This window comes from Anastrepha ludens, chromosome 5, assembly GCF_028408465.1.
Source record: "Anastrepha ludens isolate Willacy chromosome 5, idAnaLude1.1, whole genome shotgun sequence".
Taxonomy (NCBI): domain Eukaryota; kingdom Metazoa; phylum Arthropoda; class Insecta; order Diptera; family Tephritidae; genus Anastrepha; species Anastrepha ludens.
Window position 1 is genome coordinate 63,098,415 of NC_071501.1, and position 16,539 is coordinate 63,114,953.

At 37.4% G+C, this 16,539-nt stretch overlaps 1 protein-coding gene across 3 annotated transcripts in view; it reads left to right on the plus strand.

Annotated features, from left to right (window-relative positions):
• Positions 1–16,539, plus strand: part of LOC128865430 (uncharacterized) — a 146,963-nt gene that overhangs the window by 36,153 nt on the left and 94,271 nt on the right. The window lies entirely within an intron of this gene.

Below are 16,539 nucleotides of genomic sequence, written 5' to 3' on the forward strand. Positions count from 1 at the left end.
TAATTTCAGTTTTATTTATTCCTATCACATACTTCATTAATGGCCACTTTTTGCATTTATCACATAAATGTTTCGTCAGTCATAAATACTTGAATACTAATGAATAGAAGTAAATAAAATAGAATCCAAAACAACTTATGAAATGAAAAATTATGAATACTGAATACTTAAAACTAAAATTCAAAATTGCAGGCACTTATTTCCCTAAGTTGTTGCGTGGGGCTTCTATTTCAATCTTCGTTGGCCATATACTCCACCATGACGCCTTTTTGGATGGGGTTGAGTTTATTAAAATTCTTCCTGTAATAAATGTATTTTGGAAACCATATTTAATTATATATTTTTACAATTTACTTACATATTTGGTTAAGCTCGATAGTTAATGGGCGGCTGTCGGTATTCTAATGACAGTTCCATCAATGGAGTAAGTTCAGCACTTCTTTACATATGCGATAGTACGAGTGCCCTTTTCAGTAACGAGTGGTACGTTCGCTGATGTGACGATTCGACCTCTGCTCTCGCCATAGCTCTCTACTTATGCTTTCGAGAAGGCTTTTTCGAAACGTCAATGAATAAAGGTTTCACTAACATATAACTACCTAAAAGGAAATATTGTTCTAGGATCTTAGAAAAATTAAGTTTTTTTCTTGTTTAAAATAATGACTTTTATAGAAAGCACCAAGCAGTATAAATCTCGATTTTATTGCGTTTCTCTCGAAATAATTTAATTTTATTGGGCGGGCAAATTACTTTCACACTGCGCGCTTATAAACAATACTCTGAACTATCATTTAGCCAACTAAGAGACAGCTGGTGTCCGTGCATCAGCTACGCGAGCGGTCTGAATGGCTTTGGCAATATTTTTTATCAAACCTAATTTATACATACAAACCTACATTATACATATACATACTACGTACGTATATATATATATATAATATATAATTGGCGTGTACACCCTTTTTGGGTGTTTGGCCGAGCTCCTCCTTCTATTTGTGGTGTTCGTCTTGATTTGTTTCACAAATGGACGGACCTACAGTTTCAAGCCGACTCCGAACGGCAGATATTTTTATGAGGAGCTTTTTCGTGGCAGAAATACATTCGGAGGTTTGCCATTGCCTGCCGGGGGGCGACCGCTATTAGAAAAATGTTTTTCTTAATTTCGGTGTTTCACCGAGATTCGAACCTACGTTCTCTCGGTGAATTCCGAATGGTAGTCACGCACCAAGCCATTCGGCAACGGCGGCCGCATAGTTCGACCATACGTCTCGTAATATTAGCAGAAAATACATTAAAATTAAAGTAGCTGTTACAGAAATTTGTAGATGACAGAAAAAAAGTATATGTGTTTGATAATAGGCGTGCGTAGTAAAGTAATAATTAGCATACAGAATTCGTGTTGCAAACATCTTATCGGCCTTTGATATTAATTGGAATAAGTGCTTTTATTATTTTGAATTTGTATGTATAATAAATATTTTGAATTTTATTGACCAAACTCTGGTACTTTTTTTGACAGAATGTATGCATTTGTATATGTCACCATAGGAAAATATTTATTTACCTATTGAAATACAGATTTGTAGTTACAATTTTCTTCAAACATAATATTTCCACATTACAAGCGTACAAGTTAATATAGAAATTTACATGTAATATTATTTATGAGACTTATTGACAATGGGTCTCTAGTAATATATTGTAAACGCATAGAGACATGAAACATAAATCAGAATACAGATGAACCAGAAGAAATTGTATGGTATCAAATTATTGAAATAAATTCATAGCTTAGCCCTAAGGCGAGTTTCAAAGGCTAAAGTAAAAATAACAGAATAAAAAATAAATAACTGACATACAAACGAAAAGGTGCGTAGCTGAGGTTATTTCTGCAAAAGAGCATTTGATGCTTACAAAAAAAAAGACAAACAAATTATCCGATTATCCGAATAAAGGGTGGAAGCCGGGGCATAAAAGGTTCAAAATCGGTCATTATGAAGATTTCTATTGATTTGCTCTATTCTGCTGTGTCTTTTTCAGGTCAATAGAATACAGAAGGATATGTGTGTATGTATGTATGTGCTTGTGTATAAGTACCTAAGATGTCGTTTAAATGCCAGCGAAAGAAATGAAGAGAGATAAAAGTAAAACTAGAAATTTCCATATGTATGTGAGTTGATGTGTATGTTGGGATACAGTTAGCTGCCCTACTATGTACCAGTACTAATATGAATGACACTTCCTTGTTGCCGATCTCTGTTGTTGCCAAGAAGTCAATTTGTGGCAAACGGAAGAACAATCATCATAATCATTAGCGCTGTCAACAACGGCATTGAATTTGTATTTTTATTGACTGCCTTTTATTTTTCTTGTCCTTTTAATTCCGTTTTTTGTAGTATTTTTATGCGCTGGGTTTCAAAAGGGGCAACGGTTTTGTGAAAGAAATGACCGGAAGATGTAATTTTCAAATTGTTGTTGTTGTTGTAGCAGTAACTTTGCCCTGTCAGTGTAGCGTAATCACCGGTCGTCTTCGTCGAGCTCATCTAACGGTAGGCCCAAGAAACTAGCTGTTTCGACGCGTTGGGTCCAGAGGGAGAGAGGTGTTAGATGAGTGGGTTTGATGGGGCATGTGAAAAGGTGGTTAGTGTCGTGCAGGGTGCCTTCACATGCTGGACATATGTTTAGTTTGTCGGGGTCGATTCTGGATAAGTAGGAGTTTAACCTGCTACAGTGTTCAGAACGTAATTGTGCCAAGGTTACGCGGGACTCTCGGGAAAGTTGGAGCTCTTCGTCTGCGATTGGTGGTGGTTGGACTCCGATAACGGAATTCGGGGGTCGGGAGCTTAAGAAGGTGGTGAGAGTCTCCCGATGAATGTCATTTATGGCCTGTCTGTTTTGTCTAGGATCTCGTCCGCGTAGTTGAGGAAATGCCTCCTAATGTGCCTAGGAGGTAGTTCAGACTCAAGCAGGTGTCTGCATGGGTGAGGCCTGCGGTAACGCCCTAGCAGAAACTGCTTACTGAGCAATTTATTATGCTCCTTAACAGGCAGCATAAGGTCCTCATCGTGTAGGTGTTGTATCGGTGACATCATAAGACATCCTGTCGCGGTTCTTAATGCAGTGTTTTGGCAGGTATGAAGCTTCGTCCACTGCGAATCACTGGTTCCAGGCAACCAGATAGGCGCAGCATAGTTCAGAACCGGTCGTCCTATTGCTTTAAAAATCGACAGCAACATTCCCTTGTCTTTGCGCCAAGAGCTGCCGGCAAGCGACTTGAGAGCCTTGTTACGATTCTGTACTTTAGTTGCAATAGCGGTTGTATGCGCTGAGAAGGAGAGCAAGCTGGTACTCCCAATGTTCTGGGGTTGTTAACCGTCGGAATTCGTATGTCATGGACTTTCACCTTGAGTTGTAGCTTGCCCTCCTTTGTCTAGGTAGTGAAAAGGGTCGCCGTGGATTTAGTGGGGGAGAGTTGTAAGTTCCTGGCAGTGAAGAAGCGAGAAAGGCTGGCAAGGTAGTTATTTACCTTGGAGCATAGGCCATCAATGTCATTGCCCGACGCCATTATCGTGCAGTCGTCGGCGTATGAGACCGAGGAGACTCCCTCTGGTGGCTGGGGGAGTTTCGAAATATAGTAATTGAAAAGCAAGGTTGAAAGGACACCACCCTGCGGTACTGCTTGGTTTATTTTCCTCTGTTCTGATATTTGGTTTCGAAATATCACCTCTTCAGCCCTGGCGGGAGTGTCGACTGTAAACTGTCATCTAGTAGCATGGCGTGGCTGAGTGTATCGAAAGCCTTTTTTAGACCCAACGCTACCAGGACAGTCCTCTCGCAGGGGCGGTTTTGTGTTGTTGTCAAAAAAAAAAAGCAACTATTCAAGCGAATCGTCTGAAGTTTTAATATGTTGTTCACAACATCAATGGCGATCGTCCGTACTAGAATCATATTATTATTTCAATGATTTCGCATTTTTTTGTGAAGGAAAAGCTAGATTTTTGGGTGTCAAATTCAAAACCGCGCCATTTTGTCAAATTTTGGTTTTTTTTCTAGTAGCGGGACTTAGCTACAGTCATAATGATTATAGTTTTTTTTTTGGTTTTTCTGTTTCAGATAAATAGAAGAGCCAAAATGGGCAACATCGTCCAGATCCAATTTTTCTGGAGGGTCAACTTCAGCGCCATTTTTTAAATTATTAAAATAAAAAAGAAATTCCATTTTTATATGTAAAAGAAGTTAAATAAAAAGCCTAAAAAATTAAGTATCATCTACAAATATCAAATTAAGTATAATTTTAATTTTTTTTTTGTAAAAATATTCCTGAAAATACCCTAAATTTTCGAGATCGAGTTTTTAGTTATTTTAATAACGGCATTCTATATTTAAATTTTGCCTGTCAGGTTTCTATTAGACAAACTACATTTATTTAAAACACCTTAAGTCAATACCACACTTTGGACGGGCATGTGGTATGAGTAACATAAATTCAAATCAAAACCTCATTTACTGTGTATGTATGCAAGTATATATTTAGGCGCACTTATAAATGACAAATTCGTGTTATATCGTGGCATTTTTCATTCCACATAAAAACACATACCTTTACATAAATATATACATACATGCATAAAACAAAAGTATCTGCATATGCCTAGTAAGCAGCCGAGAATGCTTCGTGAACATGTCAACCGGCGAGTAATTTGAATTATGTCGCGCTCGACATAGAAGCATCAAGTTATACGCGGCGTATACGTAACAATAAAAGGTTTATTTTATTTTATTCGCTTTGTGAGCAATTTTTGCCTTTCATGTGCTTTAATATGGTGCATGCAATGCCATTTAGATTTTTTTCAGAGATTGAATTTGGTTGCACAAGCCGAGTAAATATCTAAAAAATTGCTGTGTGCAACAATAAACTTTTAAATTGACTATTATATAATTTATATCATTGTCACAATGTCGTTGGAAAATCAAAAGTTTGTTGGTTGGCTGTGCAGTTAACTGTTGTCCGTTTGTAACGTTGATTCAACCTCGTTGCTGAAAAATGGAATTTGTGCTACCAAAATTAATGTTGCGCGAATATGAAAGGAAATGCATACAAATTATACTATACTGTAACGTTTTTTTAGTGCTGACACATTTTTTATTTTTTTAATTTAACATATCTGACATAGAAAAGTGTCGATTTATGTCACTTCGATTTCTTTCACAATTAAGGCAAATTAAATTGTCAAAAGCGAATTTTTTTCTCATACCCGCGCATTGTCTGCCTGTTTATTTAGTTGTGCACTGACTTACATATAATTTATGCTTGTTGGTGGTGGTAGCAAATATTAATTAGGGTGAGGGCTCATTTTTTGTATGCCGCCGTTGTTTGCTTTCATGTCAGGCCTGCTGGTTGCATTCATTTCAATGCCTTCATTGCTGTTTTTGTTGCTGCAGTAGAGATGGTGATTGCTCTTACAGTTGTTGCACAAACACACAATTACATGCAGCGAATTTTTTCGCTACCTCGCAAAACAACAAAAAACGGTTGCGTGCTTGCGCCTTCAAAAGAGCAAAAAAGTGCGAAAAATAAGAAAAAACTCGTAAAGCAACCAGCACAAGGACAAGCTAAATGTGCGGGCGCTCTCATAGTTTTCCAATTGTTATATGTATGAGTACTTTGTGTACTAATTCTAGGCCACTTTCGTATTGCTGACACATAGAGGGAGTGCTCTGCGCTGTAGTGCAGCCTAAGTTATACTTTTGTGTTTTTGGCTCATGGATATTTGTATGTGATATGTGCGCATGTTCTACATTCACAAATTTTGTTTGTCCTTCTTACAAATTTTATGTCCTTTTCACGTTGCGCTTTTCAACTTAATTTTTGTATTTGCCGTGCGCATAAGAAGTAAAAGTAAACAAAAAATTCCTGTATAAAGACATGTTGTACGGATGTATGTGCATTAGTGATGCTCATATTTTTTAGTTTCAAAAATTGTAAGCCCTCGTAGACCCTTATATTGAGACTTAACTTATAAAATTATTTGTATAATAATCATCAGTGGGATAAATTTCTTAAATAAGCCTTTGTTTGACACTGAAATTATAGAAATCTTTTCAAAAGTCATTAGTAAATTTATTTCCAAATAAGTAGTTTTTTTTGCTGTACCTTTTGCGATGTCTACATAATTGGCCCTGGTGTCAATGGATTCAATGAAATCGATACAGACAAAGCACTGCGTGTTGATGATTAAGTATTTTTTTTTAGTACTTGAGTCGAAAAAAGTCGATCGTTGTGCGTTGGCTTTCGTTAAAGGATAAGGTGCTCCACCTACGCAGGTGTCAGTGGAAAAATCTTTAGCTAATAGCGTTTTAGCTTCGACAATGTGTAGCAAATTGAAGAGTGAAGCTGTTCAGCAAAATTTCTTCGCAATGGCGTCGTGCAAGCTCTGATACTTAATTTACCCATTAAAATGTTTTTGAATTTTTGATGTTTGTGAACATTTTGTAGCACCTATGATATGTGAAATTGTGAATTGTAAACAAAAGAAAAAAATATTGCAGGCTAACATTTCTCACTCATGGCTATTATCCACAGATTTTTATATTTGGAGTTTCGAAATGAAAGTCTTTCGAGACTTTTCCTTAATTTATATATATATATATATATATATATATATATATATTTTAATTAAACGACTTTTATAATTTCACTCCCAAAGTAGTAGTTATCGATGTCTTAAAGAATTTGCTTCCCTCTTTATTATTATTAAAAGGCTTTTATAAAGGTTTTTTTCGAAAATTCTGATGGCACTTTTGTTCCCAACCATGAAATAGTTATTATTCTGGGTCACTTTTCAGATGATTTGAAAAATGAATTTCTTTGATGCATATAATTGCAATAAGTATACCTTTTCTTTTTTGACTTCAGAAGTTAAATACTACATACTTTGTAGAAAAAATACTGATGTAATATATTTTGCATTTTCACTAAATGTTCTTCAAACTTAACTATTGCTTTGAATTATTTAAAAAAAACAGTTGACGGCATATTAATTTTGATATTAAAAAGAATAAAATAGTAAAAAATACAATTCGCATATGAACGCCTCTAATGTATGTTTAAGTGTGGAGCTTTAATTCGGAGGGAAACTTCGTTCTGCTTGGGTGGAGTAGATAATGCTTATCTTAATTTCATTTGGTTAGAATATACAATTTGCGGCAATATTTATGGCTACACAGCCCTTAGGTTTCGGGTGCTGTTAAGACTAATCTCATTATAGCTTGCATGGACACACTATGGCGAGAAATTATTGCATAAGCCTGTTGAGAATTGCAGGATGCGTATAAGTTTAGTTCGCTTAAGCAACAGTAATAGCTTTCACGCTAAAATATATTTTTGAAGACATCCGAAAACTAAGCGCAACTTAATTTTAATCAAAATAAAGATCTAATAAATTTTAGCAAGGAGATACTATTTCGCTATTTGTATTTATTTATTTGCATTTTGTCTATGAACCCAAGTTTCTTACAGGCTAACTACAACGATAAGTAGAATAACTATCGATCGAATTAAATTCACATAAAATTCGAACATTACGCGAATACTACCTTTTATATTTAGCCCCATAGAAAGGTAAAGAGTTATGTAGATTACAAGTGGTATATTGAAATCAAGTTTTTCCAAAATAAATGACCAGTCAATACTACCATTGATGATGATAAAAACAAATGAAAGCGAGAGGACTGAGCTTTTTACTTCCATTGACTTTAATTGATTAAACAAAGCTCAATGCACATAGAGCGTATTTAAGAAACATTTCTTGGACCCGTTCAGTTCTGTTTATGTGGTTTTTGCAACAAATTTGTATTCAAATTTTGCAACAAAGAGTGAAAAATATTGTAAGGCGTCGGAAAGGTATTGTGAGTTTTGGAATACGGGACTTTTAAGCACTTTTTGATGTTTAAAAAAAGCAAAGAACTAACACAGCATAGTTCCAGGGCGTGAATGTCAGTTTGACACTCTAGTGCTAGTGGTTTCGAAATGTTGGCAAATGCTTTTAAATCGTCGGCATAAATAAAATTTCGCGAAATGAAAGCAGCTTCTGTCATTTATAAACATAGCAAATAATAATGGTCCCAGCATACACTTTTGAGGAGCGCAAGAAGATTGCGTAGAAAGTTTCGGGTAGAAATACTGTCAAAAGACCATACAAGACAGCCTCAGAATGAGTAGATAAGGCAAAACTTTATCAAAAGCTTTAGGAAAAACACGAATTGTAGTATTCACTAAAGACAGCAAGATTCAAAACTGTAGATCAATTAGAAACTGAGCTAAAAAGAAATACTTTTAATAAAACACTTAGCAACATTAAATTCAAACAAAAGACCAAACATCTTCCATTCTTAGTTGACATTTTTTTTTTTATTATTTTAATGTATATGTGTACCTTTATTTATTTTATTGAAGTGATTCCCTGAACGTAATATTTTTAGTTATGTTATCGGTAGCGTAAATGTATAAATCGGTTAAATTACTTACTCGGGAACAACCAACGTATAATTCGCCATGGTAGAAACAGTCAGGCGCATATAAATGCCTGCTTTTTAATAGTCTGCCTTTGGGCCTTATTAAATGTTATTATACGCCAATCCTCCGAGTGCGCTTCCGCCATGAAAAAGCTCCTCATAAAAAAAATATCTGCCGTTCGGAGTCGGCTTAAAACTGTAGGTCCCTCCATTTGTGCCATAATAGGAGTAGAAGGGTGTAATTTTTGGCAACGTTCGACAACTGGCTCTCTCCCATGATTCAATTATAGAAGGGTCTATAATTGAATCATGATTCTCTCCTACTTGAGAGAGCATATATATGTATGTATATGCGCATATGTATATAAATTGACATATTTGTATTTGCATATGCCTACTTCCTGTGTGCATGGTAATGAACCATTTCTCTGTTGAGAATAGGACGATGATAGGAAAAGTAATCGATGATGTTGCCTCTTAGTGTTGTTGACTTATTAACGTCTGATGCACAATGGAAATTGAACATATCTTTCATGAATTTCATAAATGTTTCGTCATTTTTCACGTTTGTGTAAATGTAATATAACTTGATCAATTTTATTGCGATTCCATTTACCTAATTCTAATATATATATCCATACAAAATATCTATCAAACAAATAAAATTAAAATTTTGTTTTGAAAATTGCAACCATTATATCAGTATTTTCTTATGACGTTGTCACGTTAAACTATCGTCAGTAAACCGACTTTACAGACAACCTCTGTTTTTTTGAAATTTTTATTTCAGCTTATGCGGGAAAGTTACCTCATATAAAGGCAATCGAATGTTTATATGGAGTCATGTCAAAATTTTGAGTGCGAATACTGCCACACGTTCTTCCACATTCTTTCAAATGAGTAAAATTCTGACATACTTGCAAAGAACTTCGATTGTGACTGACCCCATTCCCATCTTACGCTTGGTGCAAATTGACCCCCTATTTAGAACAGTAATGTGGAAAGGAGCGAATGCTTTAAGAAGCATTTCTCCTCTTTTGTTTGGGCGCCAGCTACCCCATGCGGTTGCCCAGGCGTTGAAATCGCCCGCTATTATTAAAGGCGATTACCCACTAGCTTCCAGTACAATGTTTTGAAGAAGCTGTTCGTACTGCACTGTAGTCTAACTGGGTCTTGCGTAGCAACTGACGAAATTGATTCCATTTATTTTGGATCGCACGAACCCTTCGCCAGCGCTATTATTCTCTCGGAAAGCAAGCCCTCCTCGCAGTTTTGCTGTCAGAGGCCCAAGTGCTGTGGTTTTCACACCTGTAGGGCTCACTTATAATGACAATATCTGCTCTAATTTCTTTAACTATTTGTGATAATTGGTCTTGAGCGGCCTCACAGTGGTTTAGATTTATCTGAACAATTCTCATTTACTTTTATTTGTTAGAGCTCTCCTGCATGCAGGGCACCTATAGCTCCCGGTAATATGGTTGATGTTCCCCTTCTGTCAGTCTCGCAGAGCACACATTTCGGGCTATTTTGACAATCCTTGGCGAAGTGACCGTCAACACCACATTTCCTGCACTGCTTAGATCTATCGAAAGAACTAGCACAGGTGCGCGACATGTGACCGTGTTCTAGGCATCTATAGCATCTTTGTAACGAGACACGTTCTCGTAAGCGACAGACGACCCATCCAATTTTGACTTTCCCAATCTCCATTAGCTTTTTGGCTTTCAGAGCTGCCAGCCTAATGGTGGCCGTTTGAGTACCCGCATAGGCTGCTTGGAGTCCAGTTATATCTGCCAACTCCATATCGTCAAAACCAGGCAAGATTTAATCGCGTTATGCACCTGTTCCTTGGAGGTCACTTCATCGATGACCTTGCATTCTATTGTGATGAGATGAGTAAGCGCCTTCACTGTTGCTTCGCTACCTAGGGTTCGATACTGATTCAGCGAAGTTTTTGAATTTTTTGTCGCTTTTCACTTTCTTTAAAATGTCAGCGTAGGAACTAGTACCCGTTTTTTAAATTATTATAACGTCGGGTCTTACTCTTCCCGTTCCTTTATTACTAGCTTGTTTGGCCTGTTTTGGGTTTTTGTTTTTTAACAGTTTCCACTCGTTTGTAGGCTTCGCCTGGACTGGGTGAGAAGAAGCTGGTACATGAACCTTTCCCACTGGTTGCGTTTTTCCCACTGCTTCGGCTTTTTTAGTTTACTTGCCGGAGAAACCTCACTGCCAGCCTTTTGCCGTCTAATCCCTGTGGTAATTCTTGGCCTGGGAGACTTTTGTGTGCTACTCTCCTGGCGGGGTATCCCGCTAGAGCTGCTACCACACATTTCCTTTGCAGCCCGGTGGTAGAGGGATTTTATGCTAAATATAACGCCCCTCATAAATTGATGGATGGTACGGCGCTTTCCTTCGTTTTCGTTTAACATGTTCACGAGGGCTCTTACTTGTTCCCCCAGATTGCTAAACGAGTTTTCTGTTTCCAGATCTTGTTTCTGCGCTGATCTGTTAGCGGGTGAGCCAGCACCCGTAGTACTCTGTGGTTCACCGACTCGGCAAGTCCGATCCGTGGGAGATCTTGCCGCTGAATAAGCCAACCGTGAGCTTTTCCTGAAGGGATCTATGTCTTCCCAGGCAAGCATATTTTTTTTTTTTTTTTTTTGAATGTTTTGTTCATTAATTTCGTTTTTTTTTTTTGAGTTTAATTGTTCCATGTTTTATTGTTTGGGTCCCCACTCAGAGCCGTTATCTTTACTCGTATGCGTAGTTACTTATTTGATCCCTTGGTTATCTATGTAAACAGGGAGGCCATGCGAGGGTTGACACAATCTCTTATGTAGAATTTTGTTCAGAGCCAGATCGGTATTAGTCAGGATTAAATCAACTGAGCCTACGTGACCAACTTAATTACAAAGAATTGAGAGCGTTTTCTGATTCCTACCAGGGTTTTAACGGGACGGGAGTAAACTTGGCATTAGCCTGGAAGCCATTTCTGCAGATTTTTACACCTGCATACTCAGGTAACAGAATACCAATCTCTCGAGCTCAAAGCGAACATATCAAAAGTGGGTTTCCAGTATACCATTAAGTTAAAACCTTACTGGGCTGGGTTCTAACATACTAAGATAGAATTGTGGGAGCTTTGATTATTAGTTAAAACTATTATGGTGTCCTACTAATAACATATGTCTCTTATTTAGTTTTGTCAATTGCTACTTCTTCTACTTTTCCTACTGGGTACATGAACTTTCCCCGCCGGTTGCATGCTATACATATGTGTTTCTACGTGTATGTGCACAGGCGATTAGTAACACTGCATCTCAATCATTGATTCAACGATTGTATTCATTTCATGACTGATCCAGTTGCTTAAGCCAGTCAAACTGTAAAGGGCACGTGGTATTTCACTGGTGGGGTGAATGAATGATGAATGATACACTATTATTTTGGTTTTATTTAAATAGTAGTAACCAATTTTGTTTAAGTGTTTTAATTCTCGATTTGGTGAGAGCGGTTCCAGCCTCTCCTAAACACTTAAATATTGTTGCACGGATGGATTTAAAATTTCATAATATTTTTTTTTTCATGCTTCAAATAAGCCCTTTGGATAGCCGAAAGCTTCTGCTGCTAGCGCTGTGTTTGCTTCAGTTTACCTTTTATTTTTATTATCATGTAAGCCTTTTAATCCTTTAGAAATAATTTTTTATTTTGTTTTTAGAAAAATTCGGTCAGGGGAGGTTATAAAATTAGTGATTTACAATATTGACTTTTACGTCAAAATTATAAGAAAAATTGTTTCTTTTCATACATTCATATACATACTAGGTTGTTCAACAAGTTTTGCGGTTCGATAAGAAAAGTCTTCCATTCTAGCCTCCCACCCTCAACAGGCTTATTCCAACGGGATTGCAATTTATGAATTTCATTCCTGAATTGAGAATCTGGAAAGGCTGCAAGTAACTTTCCACAGTTGATTTGGTTTCATAATTTGATGAAAAAGGCTTTCCACGCATGCATTGTTTTAGGTCTGGAAATAGATGAATGTCGCTAATTGGTCAAATCTGGTAAATACGGTGGATGCTCCAACAATTAGAACTTTAATTTATAGGTTTTAGCAAAAAAATAATTTTTTTTCTTTGCAAAGTAGATCTTTTTTTCAGCTGGTTTAAGAGGTTACAGTAATGCTCAGAATTTATTGTTTTACCATTTTGCAAGTAATCCACAAACAAAATTCCTTTCGCATCTCAAAAAGCCGTCTTGGCCAGGATTTTAGCCTCTTACTTTGTTTTAGTGTCATATTGATAGACCCAATTCTCATCCATGGCGACGAATCGCTGCACTAAATCCACCTTATCCTCTCGAACACGATATAAATGTTATTGAAAAAGTCACATTCGAAGGGGTTTTTGTTCCAAAAACCGAAAAAGAGCACTAGTTTGTATTAAAAAAAATTATTTTCATAATACTTTGGTAAATATTAATCTTCATAATCTTACTTTGTCATTATCATCATTGATATCACCAATCGATTAAAAGAAGGCTGATGTGCTTTTGCCAATTTAAATAACATCTGGAGAACTAGAGACTTGGTCATGAATACTAAATAAAAAGAATTTAATGCTTGCGTGGAGCAAATCATTCTGCGAACTAAGAGCTTTAGCACGCGCTAGATATACATAGTTGGAAATCCATTGTGATTAGATTATGTTCCTAAATATGTAAGAAAAGGACTTTCAGTCCAATACACTCAAAAAAATTAAAGGGCCAACTTGCCCTGCAAATGAAACACTAAAGGATCAAAGTTAGAATTTACAAGGTTTATTTACTACAAAGGTAAATGTTACAAGCTACCGTTAATGTCCACTACGCAACTGCCCCCTTGATGTGCGCTGCAGGCCTTTATAGGTTTGGGTCGTTCCGCTGCCTTCAGGTGCGCCGCGTCTTGGTATGCTGGCTCCGCCCCTAGCTTCCCACGGTTGGCATGCACTGGTGGCATGTGCAAGTATTTCACAATCGTGTGAAACATAATTTGCTGACGCTGCGTCTGGCTCCGTTCTTAGTGCGTTAGCATTAGTACGTGGTACCTGATATGTAACTGGCCTTGACTTAGGGTGTTGGGTTGTCCTATAGAATAACAGCGATTATGCTGATGCAGCGGCACGTGTATCGGTAAGGTGTGGGAATGCAATATGTTGGGTACCGCAGCGTGTTAACTCCTCCCCCTTTAAATATCTGCGTCCCGCAGATTAGGTGACGAAGGACGTTTCTCGATCCTTCGACTAAGTTGGTTCTCGATTTTTATTTCGGGTAAGTGGATCCTTGCTGTGAGCTTCCTCCAGATAAACCAAATTATCACCATAAGTAACAGTAGTCCCGATCCCTCGGATAATATGAACCAATTCGTCTCAGATTTAAGGTGCTTCAATATTTGCAAGTTGTCAATTGCCATTCCATGTACCAGATCGAGGTTTATAGCCATTGTGCGGTTTGTGACGCTAGTTAGGATTGGTGGGAGCACCTGAACTCCTGAGGTGGTAATGCTTGAGTATGTTTGGTTGTTGATTACTACCGTCTCGTTGTCTACACGGAGAATATAGGAACCGTTAAGATTAGTAGTGGTTTTACCTGAACTTATGTTGCCAACGAAATTGTTTAGGAAAATAGTATCATCTTTGATTACTTCGACGGTAGATGCGTTGCTTGTCAAGTAAGGACAACTTGTTTCTCCGCCCTTGAGGAGACGAGCCAAACAACCAGCCTCCGGTAGCAAGTCCAAGGATTTCTTTTCACATACCATTGCTGAGGATAGGTGCAAACAGTCTCCCCTTATGCCAAACGTCTCCTGTTTGCTTATAAGGATAGTTTTGTACGCCAATTCTATCCGATGGCCCTTCTGGACATTAGCTCGTGTGATAAGGTGGTTGAATCTTTCCTCCGTGACCTTAGGCAGAGATAACACGTACAGCAATAGCGTGTTGTTGGTGTAGATCGAAGGTTTGCTATACTCGATGGCTTCAATGGCATTACTGTATGGAAGGATGTCAATCTCGCCAACAAGCTGGTTAACTTCTTCCTTGCTTAAGAGATTGCTATTGACGATGCCCGCCTTAGCCATTTGGCAGGCGCGTATCAGCTCGTTCACGTCTTCCTTCAGAATAGCTATCTTGTTTTGGACATCCTGCTCGAGCCTTTCCCTGGTTCTTCGATCGACGACGTCATTTGTGATCGTCACAACGCTGTTTAGCTTCTGCAATACTTCGTTAGTTTTTTTGAAAATTGCATTGTTTACCTTGTATTGCCTGTTACTATTTTGGTTAAGGGAGTTTTCGTTGTTAAGGACCTTATCCCAGTCGAGCGCATCTGGTGACCCAGCTATCCATTTCCAGGCAGACCCTATCCAATTGATGGATCGCTTCGATCTCGCAAGTTTGTGCCCTCTCAGTTCATCCAAGTGTGTGCGAATTCTGTTTAGTTGGAACAGCAGTACTTCTGTGGTTGTTGTTGTTTCATTGAGGTTGGTTAGTAAATGTTCCAGTTGATTCGTTGTCAAGTCATAACGCTCTAGATCTATAACGTGAATGAGCTTAAAGTGTCCATCGATGATCCAGCCGTACCCATCTCGTATAGTGGCCAATGGTGAGCCTATTTCAAATATCTCATAAGAGTGCGCATTGCGCAGAGGCAGATGCTATGAATTATAGTAATGTTAGTAAATTGTTTGCTTACATAAAAAATGGAAAATTATTATCTTAGTGCCTATTTTACTAAGCTATTCTATGGAATTTCAAATAATTCATTCGAACAAAATTATCATCTTAGTGTCTACTTTACTAAGCTATTCTATTTCTATTTCTATTTCAAATATCTCATTCGAACAGTAAATTTCTTAAGAGTATGCGAACTTAGTGTCTACTCCTTATTCTAGGGACTTATCCTAGTTTTGAGTTGCGCAGTGGAGGGTGAATTAGTAAAAGCTGGTGAAGTCTATTGTGTTAAAAAAGGTTTTTCTATTTTCGTTAGTTGGGAACCCAGTAGTGAAGTAGTTGGTTAAATTGGTTGCAAGTTGCTTTAAGCTCGATTAGTGTTATTTTAGTTATCAAAAGGTTTAAAATTGTTAGTTGGTTATGAAAAAATTTCAAATTGTTAATTAGTTAATTTGTTAGTAAATTTAATTAAAATTTTTTCTTTTTTCTTTTTTTTTTATATTTTTTTTTATATTAGTATTTAATTTAAATTTTTTCGTTTTGCTTTTTTATTTATATATTTTTTTTTTTTTTTTTTTTTTTTTGCCTTTTGCGCATGTTTGCTTTTCCATATTTTTGGACCCATCTTTATTTGTTGTAAAAAAAATTGTGTTTTAAATTTTTGCATTGGAATATGGGTATTAACTTGACTATGGAAGGTCCGCGTTGATCCCTTTTAGTCGCAAGCGTTTATGATTGCAAGCGACCTACTCATGGCACGGATGACTTCACGCAAGTAAGCAGAAGATCATTTTGGGGGAATTGAACCCCTCCGCATCGGTTACCACACACCAGTGAGAAAAATGGAATTGAACCACTATAACTTCAACGGCTACAGGCGCGTTAACGCTTGCATTCGTACCTCCGAATTCTACTGATCTTAAGCTTCTTATTAACCCTTTGACCAATGGTATCTCATACTTTAATGCTTAGTGATTTAGTAATTTTTTGGTAGCATTCTTTTTGTTTTTTGTTTTTTCTTTTTCTTTGCACCTTTTAGGTGTTTGTGTACAACTTAGTTGCGTAATTTTGCATCGGAATGTAGGCGTTTCTCTCAGCTGACATTGGAAGGCTCGCGTTGATCCCTTTTAGCCATAAGCGTTGATAGTTGCAAATGGCCTACTCATGGCACGAGTGGCTTCACGTCAATTAAAGCATAGACCTCGTGGTGGAGTTGAACCACACCGATTGCAATCATTCGAACCATCGAGTTATTTGGAATTGAACCAACATCTGACTACATCGGCTGCAAAAAATTTGCACCCATACCCTGGGGCCAGAG